Source organism: Callithrix jacchus, chromosome 10 (assembly GCF_049354715.1).
Source record: "Callithrix jacchus isolate 240 chromosome 10, calJac240_pri, whole genome shotgun sequence".
In the NCBI taxonomy this organism is placed as follows: Eukaryota; Metazoa; Chordata; class Mammalia; order Primates; family Cebidae; genus Callithrix; species Callithrix jacchus.
Window position 1 is genome coordinate 31,157,877 of NC_133511.1, and position 13,581 is coordinate 31,171,457.

A 13,581-nucleotide genomic window follows, 5' to 3' on the forward strand; every position below is an offset into this window, starting at 1 on the left:
TGATTTCTCAACTCTTTACTTCCCTTTCAACTGCTCTTCTTCCTAAACCAATAGAATCTTGATTGAGAAGACAAAAAAAAATCTTAATGTTGAAGTGGCTACAAACACATTTTTCCAAATAGTTTTTCTATGCCCCATCCTAGGCTTTTGAAATCCAAAAATTGTGAACAGCCCCTTTGTTCTCTGCATTATGCTGTGTCATCTTGTCTCTGAGGCGATGAACATAGAATGCCCAGGCTGCTGCCAAGTGGACAGAGGTGGTTGGCGGGGATGGGGTGGGTATAAGAGGAAGATAGAGAAAAATCAAGTTATTATATCAAAATATTATATCACTGCCCTGATGTTTTCTTCACTTGTATTTTAAATTTGTTTATGGAGTCTTTTGTCATGCAGATATTTATAATTTTTGTACAGCCAAACCTGTCAATCTTTTCCTTTTAAATTCTAGGTTTTGTATCTTAACAAAGCATCCCAATATATAAGTGAAAAATAAACTCCCCGATATTTTTCTCAAACACTTTAGAATTTTGTTGTTCACCTTATGCTCTTAAATGTATCTCAAATTAATTTTTTTGTACCAGGTAAGAAAATAAGGGGCTTCTCTCTTTCTCTCTCCCCACCCCTTTTAGATAGACAGCTACCATTTTAAACGCCATTTATTTTATAGACTATTTCCTAACTGATTTAAAATTCCATTTTCATTATCAACTAAATTCTGACTCAGCCCTTGTCCCTTTTCAAGGTGACTTTACTTGCTACTTCAGTGCCATTCAGGTGCACAACTCTTATTCTAGATCCTATATTCCAGAATGTTCTATCTCATAGTAAGGACGAGATAGTTGTATACTGCACTTTCAATTGGCATCCATTCCTGTGTACATTTTGTGAAAATGAATGTGATTCTAATGTCTAAAAATAATATGTTTTCATGCAACATGGCTGCTAAATTCAACAAGGAACTTCATTTTGAATCCACTCAAAATAAACCCAGTGAACTCTTCTAATTCTGGAGAAAAGTAAATTGTCTATCCTGGACTCCTAAGAAATTTTAAAATATAATTTTGACTGTATATAATTTTGTACATTATGAAACTCCATTGTACTCTCTTAATATACTGATAGATACCTTTTAAAATATATTTGAGGATTATTATATTCAGAATTTCTGCCTCTTGAGTCAATATTGGCAATTCTATATTCCTTTAAAAAGCTTCTATTTTATCTAGATTGTCAAAAGATTTGGTTGAAAGTTGTACCCAGCAATCCTCCTAATATTTAAAATTTAATTCACGTCTACTTCTTATTTCTAATGTTGCCTGGATAACATATTTCCTTTGATCTCACTAGCTTGAGTTTTATGTATTTCATTTTTTTTCAAATAACTAGATTTTACTTTTATTGATTAAGTTTTCTGTTTTGTTTCTGTTAGATCTTTCTTCTTTTCTAGCTATTCGTTATTTCCATTGACTTCACTATTCATTTCCAAGTTTTCCTTAGAGCCAATATTGGCCATTTGGCAAGTTCTGGCCAAAGAAAACTATCGTTTTTGTGTAGGAGGAAAACATTTGCTTTCCTGAAACAAGAGGATATAGAAAAGCTGATAAATCCTTTCATATTCTCTTTCTTCCTGCTTGGACTAGGGATGTAATGTCTGGAGAACCAGTTGACATCTGAGAGACAAGGCAAAGTCACATAGAATTGCAGCAACATTGGCCATGTTATCATTTAGCCACTGAGCCACTGAGCCAGTGACAGTCTGCTCAACTCCAGACTTCTTTTCAAGTGAAGAAAAACAACAATAACATCTGGTTCTCTTTAAGTCACTATATATATATATATATATATATATATATATTCTGCTATTTGTGAAATATATATATAACAAAATAACAGCAGATATATATGCCTACCTACTGAATTTACTTATAATCTTTTCTATCATCTCATAACTTCATTAAGCCTGTAAATTTCCTTTTTTCACTTCCATAAAATTTAATATCTAAGGCTGGACATGGTGACTCATGCCTGTAATCTCGGCACTTTAAGAGACTGAGACAGGCTGATCATTTAAGCACAGGAGTTCGAAATCAGCATGGCCAATGTATTGAAACCCTGTCTCTATTAAAAAGTACAAAAATTAGCCAGGCATGGTGAGCACCTGCAATCAGAGCTACTCAGGAGGCTGAGGCAGGAGAATTGCTTGAGCCTGGGAGGCGGAAGTTGCAGTGAGCTGAGATCATACCACTGCACTCCAGTCTGGGCAGCAGAGTGAAACCCTGTCTTAAAAAAAAGAAAAAAAGATGTAATGTTCTAATTCTTTTATCAATATTTGAAATTCCCATTTGAATCCCTGTTTGACTAGAATTTTTCTCTTTTGGAGTGAAAAATTTCCCTATTTCTCTGTTAACATCTGTTATTGTATTTCTCTCTGAGAACAGGCCTGGAGCATTCTGATTGTTAAGGTGTATGGAGATGTTTTTGGACTAAAAATGATCTACTTGTGAAAATTTCATTGTGTTTGGAAAGGCTGGACATTTTCTCTTCTTGAACTTAAATTTCTGTCTGTTGTTTTATATCTACCTATCTATGCACCCATCCATCCATCTTATTCATTTAATCATTTTCAGAATGTTGACTTATACTAAAGTCACTGTGTCCTACGTGTTTTTATTATTTATGCTCTCAGTTTTTAAAAGTTGCATGGATATTTTTTCCTTCAATTGGGGAATTGTCCATATTTCCTTGCATTTACAAAAGCCTTTTATTCGGTAACCATTTTGTTCCTTTAATCAAAGCTCATGACTACTATTTCTTCACAGTGGATTACACTATTTGCCCTATGAATACCTCTTTTTTTTCTCAAAGTTAGTCTTTCCATCTTGGTTTCTGTTCCTTTTGATATTAACACCATTTTATCTGTTTTCTTGTTATTATTTTCCTTGCACATTATTAAAGCTTCTGCATTACTTTCTTTTAGATGTACCTTAACAAATAGCATAAACTGTATATTTCTTTTCCAATCTTCAAATCTCCGTGTTTTTATAGAGAAGATCCATTCACTAATATTTATTAGGGGTAGTAAAATGGGAGGACTTTTTCTAATCACCTGCCTTTATACTATCATTCTTTGCAGCTGTTTATTTACCTCTTTCAGATTTTTTGCTGTGTTTTTTAAGTTCTCTGTATTTCTGTTTTTCTCTTTTTTTCCTTCTCCATAGTTTAGAAATTATTATCTTTCCATTTTCCTGCATATTATTTATACATCTTTAACACGTGGAATTGATGTATTTTTCTAAAACTATGTAGAGCTGGTCGTTATTCTTTATCTTGTCTTTTCTTCCTGCTTTCCTGTTCCACTGCTATCCACCTAGCAAAACCCTTGGTCTCTCCCACGTCAAAAGAATCTGACATTTAAGTTTAAGATGTTACAAATTATTTATTTTTTGCAAAGCCATCACATCAATAATAATTTAAATTGATAAATTATTTAAATTAATAATACTGGTTTGTTTCTACTCCACTATTACTTTTATATGTATCACTTTGGCATTTAGAAAATGCTTTCTGTCTCCTTCACCACTTTTATAATAGCCATTATGTTCGATAAAACTGTCCCAAGGTTTGTCGGTGTCTTGCGAATGGCATCTTCCAGCATAGTACCTTACAGGAGGTGTCTCTAGAATACAACGCCTACTTGTTAGCTCACTGCCATGGCCTTAGTTTGGGGCCTTCACATTTTTTGCCTAAGATTTTTTTGACCTCCTAACTGGTCTTTCTACTGCCATATGGACTTAGCATGAGCTAAAAACAACAACATTAACAACAGCAACAATTACTTTGCCTTAAACCACTGAGATTCTGAAGTTTTTTCTTTGTGTCAGTTATTGTCACTGATCTTGATGAATTCAATAACCATTATATGTATAACTGCTGATCAGTATCCCACTTCAACTGTGAACAACTTTACAGAAAAAAAAAAACTAATAGTTGAATCTACAGTAGTTAGAAAATGACTGCCTCACAGTAGGTGCTGAATAAGTACTTTTTTCTAGTCTAACTGTAACTCTAGTCTAGTATAACTCTAGTTATACCATAACTGAATAAACAGTTTGTGTCCTCCTGGATAGCTGGACAATTGTCACAATATTTAGATCAGACAGAACCTATCACAGTGCCTGAATGTAGCTTGAGCTCAATACCACTTGTTGATAGCTTGATTTATGAATGCACATCTTTAAGTCTCTCTAACTTGATGGAGAAACATAATAAAATCCTATGCTATATTTAAAGGAAATAAAGCACTCAGCACTTCTGTAATAGGACCAATGCTTTTCTAAAGTGGGGACATCATCTGGAATCGGTAATTGCAATCTGAAGGCTGAGGAACAGACCTCATGCATTCTTCTGATTTGATTATATCATGACAGCTGGATTATTTTGCTGCTCAGTTTTCCTACCTATAAGGCAAGGAAGAAAACTAAGGTGAGTAAAGCATACTATAATAGCCGAGAAAGATGTGAAAATTCTGGTTATATTCTCACTACTTTCACTTTCCCATGTGATTTTGACCAAACTACCGTTGTAAATGCAGGACTCAAACTGGAAGAGTGTATGAGGCTGTTTTTGTGTTGCCATAGAAAAATAGATGAGGCTGTAATAGCCTTATTTTTATTTTTTATTTTTTACTTTTTTATTCTTTTGAGACGGAGTTTCGCTTTTGTTACCCAGACTGGAGTGCAATGGCGCGATCTCCGCAACCTCCGCCTCCTGGATTCAGGCAATTCTCCTGCCTCAGCCTCCTGAGTAGCTAGGACTACAGTCACATGCCACCATGCCCAGCTAATTTTTTAATATTTTTAGTAGAGACAGGATTTCACCATGTTGACCAGGATGGTCTCGATCTCTTGACCTCGTGATTCACCCGCCTCGGCCTCCCAAAGTGCTGGGATTACAGGCTTGAGCCACCGCACCCGCCCCTGTAGTAGCCTTATAAAGAAAAGAGGTTTTATTAGCCCAAAGTTCTGCAGGCTGTACAGGAAGTGTGGTGCCAATGTCTGCTCTGCTTCTGGTGAAGCCTCTGGGAGCTTTTACTCATGGCAGAAGGTGAAGTGGGAGCAGGCCCATCATGTGGTGAGAGTGGGAGCAAGAGAGGGAGGAGAGGGAGGTCACAGACTCTGAAACACACCAGATCTCATGTGAACTGAGAGAGGACTCACTTATTACTAAGGAGATGGTGTTAAACTGTGAAAGGTCCTTCCCCACAATCCAGTAACCTCCCACCAGACCCCACCTCCAACATTGAGGATTACATTTTAATATGAGATTTAGAGGGGGCAAACATTTAAACCATATCAAAGAGGGAGAGTGTGTTGTGAGTGCGTGTGTGACCGTGCCTTCAGCTTTTATTGGGAGTCACATTTCCTTGCCCCATATGGGTGCCTTACTTTTGCAGTGACATTTCTACAAACATTTCATTTCTAATAACATCAAACATAAACATCCTGATTTAAGCCATGTTGCTCCCCAGAATCCTTTGGATTGGCACAAGGATGTTTCTGGACTGCTGTAGTAGACGAAAAACGTGTCTGTGTGTACACGGTTCTCTTGACAGTGACAGGAAGTTGTGAATTGAGGGCCCCTGAATCTCTTCTTCTCCCAAGAATAGACTTCCCTTTTGAATGGGATGATGTGGGGAGCAAGATTCCACCTGGAATTACTTCCTCTCCCATATTTCAGTAGCCATTTTTAATATATTTGGCAATATATACCACCCCCAGAAAACTGTTTTGGACTAAATGAAAGGAAGATATACAGAAGCCTAATTTATCTATTAAGTCAACAACCTGCATTTAATTTACAAACAAAAGAAAATAAAGACAAAAAAATCAAAGATAGAGACAAAGAAATCAAAATTGTAGCATAAAATCGGTCTTTTATTTCCTTAAAAACTTTCCTCCAAAGTAATCATATATCTCTACCTAATTGGAAAAACAATGTTTCTCTAGTAGGAGACCTAATATATGCTTTGAGCATCTTAAGTGCCAATGGCTTTGCATGTGTGCTGTGTTTAATCTTGTGAGGTTGTTTTTCTCCCCACTTCACTAATGGGGCATCTGAGGCTCAGACAGCTTAAGTGTCCTGAGTAAAAGCTGTGTATACATGGAGACCTAGGGAAAGAAGCCAGGCCTGCCTCCCTTCAGTGGCCATGCCACCTTTTCTGCCTCCAGGCCTCTAAGCTAACTGCAGAGACTTTCTTCTCTCATGAAGTGTTTTTATTAATATTTGTAGCATTTTCATTATGTTATTTGTGCATGCTTTCTTTCATGCTCTGTAGTAAATAAAGATGACTGATGCCCGAATGTTGAGAATAGGGTAGGGCGTTAGGACACCTTGGTTCCCACCACCCCTCCACTGCTGCCTCATTGTTTTTGGCTGGGAATTTCTCTTTTCAGGGAAAGTCAGGAAATCCAGTTTTTATTTTTAGTCCTGTTACTTTTCTAAGATCACTTCCAGATGTAACACGCTATCATTTTCTATGCCTCAATCTCCCATCCTAACACAAAAATGACAAAAGAAGCACTGATGAACACCTATTTAATGAGAAGGTTATGAAGCAGGATATGCAAATGCACTTTGAAAATATAAATGCAACTTAGCGATATACATGTGTTTGTGGTTATATCTGTTCATAAATCATGGTCACAGAGTACTTTGCCAAGGGCCCCAGCATTCATTAATTTGCTTTCCCTCCCATTTGGCTTTGATCTCAGCCTAATCTAAAGCCCATACAGAATGGTAGGAAGGACTTGCACAGTGGTCAATGAATCACAATTTTTAGGGAGACAAAGGGCAGAGTGAATGGGTATGGGTGGGTGGCTCAGAGCACTTCAGAATGATTCAGGTAACTGTCTCCCTCTCTCTTCTTCTGGGCATAAATCAAGGGCTCCAGCTTTCTAGGCTGCCAATTCAGCCCCTTTTACAGGCACTTAATTCACTCAGAAATTAAAAATATATACATATCTCTGGCAGAAAGTACCATTATTCTTCAGCATGACACATGATTTGATTTTAAGCCTTTATGTGTCTTGTCTATATTCTACTGTGGGTTAGAATCAGTCAAATGTCTATGATGAACAACCCTTGCTGCCTGGGCTAGTCACCTCCCACAGAGACTCCACTGATCCCCTCCTCCAGGGCTCTTATCTCCTCCCATCCCTGTAAAAGATGTCAGCATAGCTTTTGGTGGGGGCAGCACATGGACAAGTGGGGTGTATGATAAGAGCATTACCTCCACGCCCTCCTGCTGCCAGCTCTCCTATTTTCCCTCTGGAAAAACAACAGTCAGAATCACAAAGAGGGCCACGTCTGTGGTTACTGTTGTCAAACCCAGTCTCTCAGGTTTCCATTCTCACCCTCACTCCACCTTTTCTGGTACTCCATGTGCCCAATATCCTGTCCAGGGTCCCAGGGATCCTCTGGTCTCACTATCATTCCTTCTTTTATAACCTATGCTTTCTAAGGAAGCTGAAATCCTTTCACCCCATGCTTTCAGTGATAGACCATAGCTTAATTTGCCCATCTTTTTTGTGAGATGGAGTCTTGCTCTGTCACAAGGTTAGAGTGTGCAGTGGTGCCATCTCACCTCACTGCAATCTCTGCCTCCCGGGTCCAAGCAATTCCCCTGCCTCAGCCTCTGGAGTAGCTGGGATTACAAGCGCATGCCACCATGTACAACAATTTTTTTGTTTTTTAGTAGAGACGGGGTTTCACCATGTTGGCCAGGATGGTCTCCATCTCTTGACCTCGTAATCTGCTTGCCTCAGCCTCCCAAAGTGCTGGGATTACAGATGTGAGCCACTGCGCCCAGCCCCAATTTTTTCATATTTATAAAAGGTGTGGTTGCATTTTTAAAGACTTAGAGCTTGCAGTTACAAAGAGTGCAATTTTGTGTAAACAAGCCAGAGTGAATTTCTTGGTCAGAGGATTCGTCACAAGAGGTCATCCAATCAAACTTCGAAGGCATCTGGACACAGTCTGGAATACAATAAATAACATCGGACAAGAACCAAACGAGTTTATTCTATTCCCAGTTCTGTTGTATGAACCTAAGCACACAATTGCCCTTTTCTGGACCCACTTCTCAGTGTAAAATGACAGCGTGAGACACACACAGAAGGGTTTCTGAACTGTATTCAGAGTCTTCCTCCAAATTCAGCTGGTGGAGTTCAACATGTTTTTAGATAGTATTAAGATAGCATGAAGCCAAATCATTAAAAAAATATAAATCTTTTCCCAGACCATACTGTTCCTCCCTATTTTAAAGTCTTCAAAATAGATATGTCTATGGATAGAAATGGCCAAAAGCAGTAAAGTGACACGGAACTGTCAAATAAGCTGTTATCAGCCCCAGTGTAGGAAAGTTGGTCTGCTCCATGTACCCGCCAAAGCTCCCCACATGACTTGAAGTCTGAGCTCTACTCCTACCATCCAACTAGCTGGTGGGCAGCAGACTGCAAAGAAGAGGTTTCTAGGACCCACGTGCACCAGAATTACTCATATGTGTGATGTATGGGGAGGGGACGGGGCTAAACCACTGTCCCACAGTCTGCCAAACTAGACTACAGATTAGCACAAGATGGGAAGTTGTCCGCATCCAGAGGGCCAAGAGAGGCTTCTCTAGGGGAATGACTTAATTCAACATGCATTCCACTGTATAAAGCTTCAGAAATATCCAATTTTATTGCTTTTACTTTCTCACAGTCAATAGCAGTGATCTTCTCAAATTCAGTTCAAACTGTATAAATATTCAAAACTCTCTAGTTTAGGCCCAAACTCTATGAACTCTCAGTACTTTTGAACCACAGCCTCAAATTCATCTATGTTGGATCATGCTGATTCTACAGAGATTTATGCTCACCTCCAGCCTTTGCCAGGCCATTCCCTTCAGTTTAAGTTTCCACTTTCTTTTCTTCCAAACTGATCAAGACCAATGTTGTTCTGAGAGGTCTCACTGACCATCCCACACTGCCATGATCTTTTCCTTTTGCATCTCAGTTTCACTTAAAGTATAGCCAAATATACATTAAGAGAAAGAGCAGGTTCTTGGGTGTTCAGAAGGCCTGGCCAGTTATTACCTGTACAACTGTGGACAAGTTAGTTAACCTCTTTATTTGCAAATTAAGAATAATAGTATTTATCTTCTAGAAACACTGTTAAGGTTAAACAAAATGACATGCAGAATGCTCACACAGAAGAGCTTCATTAACTTTTTTTTGCTCCCTGCTTCCAGACCCGCAACCTTTAGAAGAAGAGGGACTTGGTTCATTGTGATTTCATCAATGACCTTATTTTAATTCCAATTTGATGTCAATACTGGCTTCTTGGTTTTGTTTTTTTAAGTAAATGGCCTCAGATGCCTGCATTTCTGCCTCAGACATTCTCTCCCATAGCGTCACATAATATGTAGACATTTTCATTGTATCAAGGAAAGTCATGTGGGCAGAGCAGAAAAGCAAGGACATTTCTACTCATGGGCCTCTGTATGGGCTTTTAGTCCAGATCTTCTCAGGTGTGAAAGACAGAAGCTCAACTCAAACTAACTTAAGCAAATAAAAGATCAGGAATGTTGAAGGGTGGGTGTCTGGTTCCAGGCATGGCATCTCCTTTCAATAATGGCCTCTCCTCTTGCTCCTACTTTCCTTTTGGTTGGCTCTATTTCCTTGCAGAGTTCTCCATGTGTGAGGAAAGATGTCTTCTAGCTGCAGCCCCTCTTTCCCCAAAGCACCTGGAAATTTCTCAGAAAAGAAAATGATTGACCAGGCCAGGGACCTGTGCCCACTCCTGTTCCAAGAGTAGAGCAGTGCCCACTCCAACCACATCCAACTGGTTCCCAGTGTTCTGGGGATCCAGGTGCAACTGCCACCCTGTCTACTACAGATTCAGGAAAAAACCTTTGGCAATAAGCATCCTGAAGGCAGCCACTCGCACTGTGAAGTTCTTGTTGAATATTATCCGGTACACTGGTTTGTCTTTTCAAGCAAGCTAATCATAAAGACCAGGAGTCAATGTGCCTGCATGTTGATCATTGTACTGGGACATTTATAACCTTCTTGTTAATGAATCTACAACAGCCCTGCACAGTAGATATTATTATTTCCACTTTAAGGAGGAGGAGAGATGAGATGACATGAGAACATTGAGCATCACAGGATTGAAACTGATCAGTGGAATTAGACTCAAATCCAGTTCTGATTTTAAATCTTAAATTCCTTTTGTTATACTGCTCTGTGGTAATTTTTCTTTTTGAGATGAAGATGATCAACATAAATCAAGGCCAGATGACTATGCCTGTAATTCCATTAGAAAACACTGAAAACTCTCCTTTGGTAGGGTTGTGGGCTTACATCCCTGTGTCCTTAATTTCTGGGCTGTTAACAATTACACTTTCATTTTAGTATCAGTTTAGGCAACTTACCAATAAATCAGGAAATCTGCTGCTTTAAGTCAAATTCTCAAAATAGACTCACATAATTCAGACATTACCTGTGCCTGGACCCATTCCATTCCCATTGAAAGTGACCATGCTCAGAGCCCCATCCAAGATGGCTGCAGCTGTCCCTTTCTGGGGAGAGTCCCTTTAAGGTAGAAAGCTGCCTTCTTCCTGCCATGGTTTTCGCCCTCCCAGAAGTGGCATTGCAAGTCAAAGCTGAACCCTACTCAACCCCAGATGTGCAAGGGCAGGCTGCCTTCCTCTTCCCCTGGGGTAGGCTCCTCCAAGCATCTGGGCATGTAAGATCACCAACCGCACAGAGCCTCAGCAGAAGCAGGCCACAGCAGGTGGATGGCAGCAAAGCAGCGGCTTTTGTTAAGTCCTGAACATTATTTCAGCACTGCTCTTTAGATTTAAGCTCCCGCAGTTCTTTCCATAATAGCTGAGAGAAATAAAAAACACTGCCTCCACACCCCTTCCTCCCTTGCTCACAGGCACACACACACCCACCTCCTCCTCCTCCTCATGGTGGCATTCTGTCTGCCAGTCCTTCAAGCCTGGCCCACCATGTGTGAGTGATTATGCATCCCCTTTCCTAGGTCTGCTGTCAGGGTTCAGCTGGGATTTGGACAGCAGGACAGCCAGGTCCCACAGTGAGCTTACTGGGCTTATTGTCTCTCATTGGGTAAGGTGACAGGTGTGCATGGGGGCAGTTTACAGAGAATCAATCCCTATTTGTACTAGCTCATTGCACACAGTGCAGATTCCTAAGCTGCCCAATAATAAAAGGTTTATGAAATGCAATCCTAGCTGCCCTCTCCAAAGAAGTTAAAGACCTCATCTGTTTCCCCTTCCTTATTTTTTTTAAAAAATTTTATGCCCCTTCCTTGTTTCTTATCTTCAAACAGAAAAATCATGTCTGTGGTAAAGTTCTTCTAACTCCAAGGAGTGTGGGTGGTGAAAGATTATCATTCTGTCTAGAATTTAAGGTCCCTTTCTGGACATTAATTTTGTTTTACGCCATTCATCCTCCTCTGCAAAAAAAAAAAAAAAAAAAAAAAGTGGGCCCGTGAACTGGGAAGTAAATGGTGCATAACACAAATCTGGCTAATGCAAGAGGCAAAGCGAGTCCTCCAGATACCTGATGAGAAGCACTCGAGCCTTCTAACTCAGAGGAAGGAGCTCTGATTGCTGAGGAGGGAAATGCAATTTCATAATATCCTCTTCCAATAGAGTTTCCCCCCAGTTGTATCTTCCCCAAGTCAGAGGTTCTTTGGTCATAGCCTGACTTCTACTGGCAGAAATCTCTAACCATAGTCACAAGCCGCCTCAAAGCCGAAGGACCAAACTATGCACTCTTTGGGGCAGTTGCAACAATAGAGATTCCTAGTCCTAAGCCTGATAGATCCTGAAACTAGAATGGAAAACGGAAAGGAAGGTTGCTGACTGCATTGATGAGACCAGTTCCATTAGGCAAGAGAGGGGCCTGGTTGAATGAAACCCTTCTGTGTGTAGCCTAGGATCAGCTTTTCGATTTGTAATTACCGCAATGAGCAGCAGTTTGATCCAGGAGGCATGTATTGGTGACACTGTGCTAAACCCAATCACAAAGGAGGGAAAAAGATGCCTTCTCTAAAAGGAGGTTAATGGTGTGCTTTTGTGAAATCTGAAGGCCATTGGGAAATTTTACTCCATGTGGTAAATTCAAGCATTGAAAAAGCTATAGCTCTCAAGATAGTTTAGCATTTAGCAATGTTCAGAACCCAAATTAGACTTCTCGTTCGGCAATCTCTGAGGATATATTTTGCCTCAATGAATGCACAAAGCATAATACTGAAACTCCTCTGTCCAGGAGTCTTAGTTTCCAGCACAGATAACTTCTTTCAATGACACATGGTAGACTGTATCTGTCTCAATTTGGTTAAAACAGTAAAATTAATGAAAATCACTTGATGGTTAGGATGTCTGGCTGTGGTTGGGATGGAGGTATAATTGCTATCCTGATCCTGTTTCAGATGTGGAGTCGAGATGACTCAACCTAATCCTGCAGCCCCTAGGAGAAAGACCTGGGATTTGGACCCCAAGCAAAGCACACCTAAGTCTGTGCTCTCAACAAGCCATGTCAATGACGCCCAGTCTGGGTACCCTGCTGGGTACCAGGCATGGTTTCCCTACCTGTGTGCAGGAGGTAACTGCCAAGGATCAGATACTGTGCTAAGGTTCATTTTTTTAAAAAACATTTTCAAGCTTTTATTGCTATACAGATGTATAGGATGAGGGATGTCAGACAAGCCACTGGAATCTCAAATCTACCTAGTGTATTTCTAACTAGTTTTTAATTCACGGTGTCCTTGTCCAGCAATATCCTTCCCTTTGCCTCAAATCTAGGGTCAGAGTCAGTATCAAAGTATTCATGACTCCCACCATCTCCACAGAACTTCACGAAACTATTACAGAAATCGACCACCTACCATATTCTGTCTAATAAAATTAATTATATGTACCAACCATTTGAAACTCAATTAAGATTGAAAGTAGCATATGAGTCTTCCTGTAGTTTTGTATCAACATATGTATTGTTTGTAATGTTTATTAATGTGTAATTTCATACGCCATTGAAAACAGAAAAAAGGTTCTAAGTTAGGATGCGTGACATCTATTTGAGTCCTTCACAGTATTTAGCACAGGATATTATGTTTTAAGTTGATCTGAGATGAAAATGGTTAGGTTCAAATCCTGATTCCATTCTTTAACTGTGGACAAGCTTTTTCTGAGCCTCAATGTCCTCATCTAGAAAATGGGGATGATATATCACCACTTCATAGGTTGTCAGAATTTAACAAGAAAAATGCATGAAAAACACTGAGTATCATGTCTAGCATGTTGCAAATGATCAACAAATATCAACTCTAATGATTAATTTCTTATTCATTTTACACACATGGTAGCCTAATAAACACTGTACAGATTTAGCATAGTTCAGGGTGAGGACATTTACAAATGTTAGTGTCTACCTCTCTGCATTGTGCCTAGAGACTTACCAGTGGCCCACGATCTTTATCGTCATTCTGGAGAGAAATGAAATGGTGGTA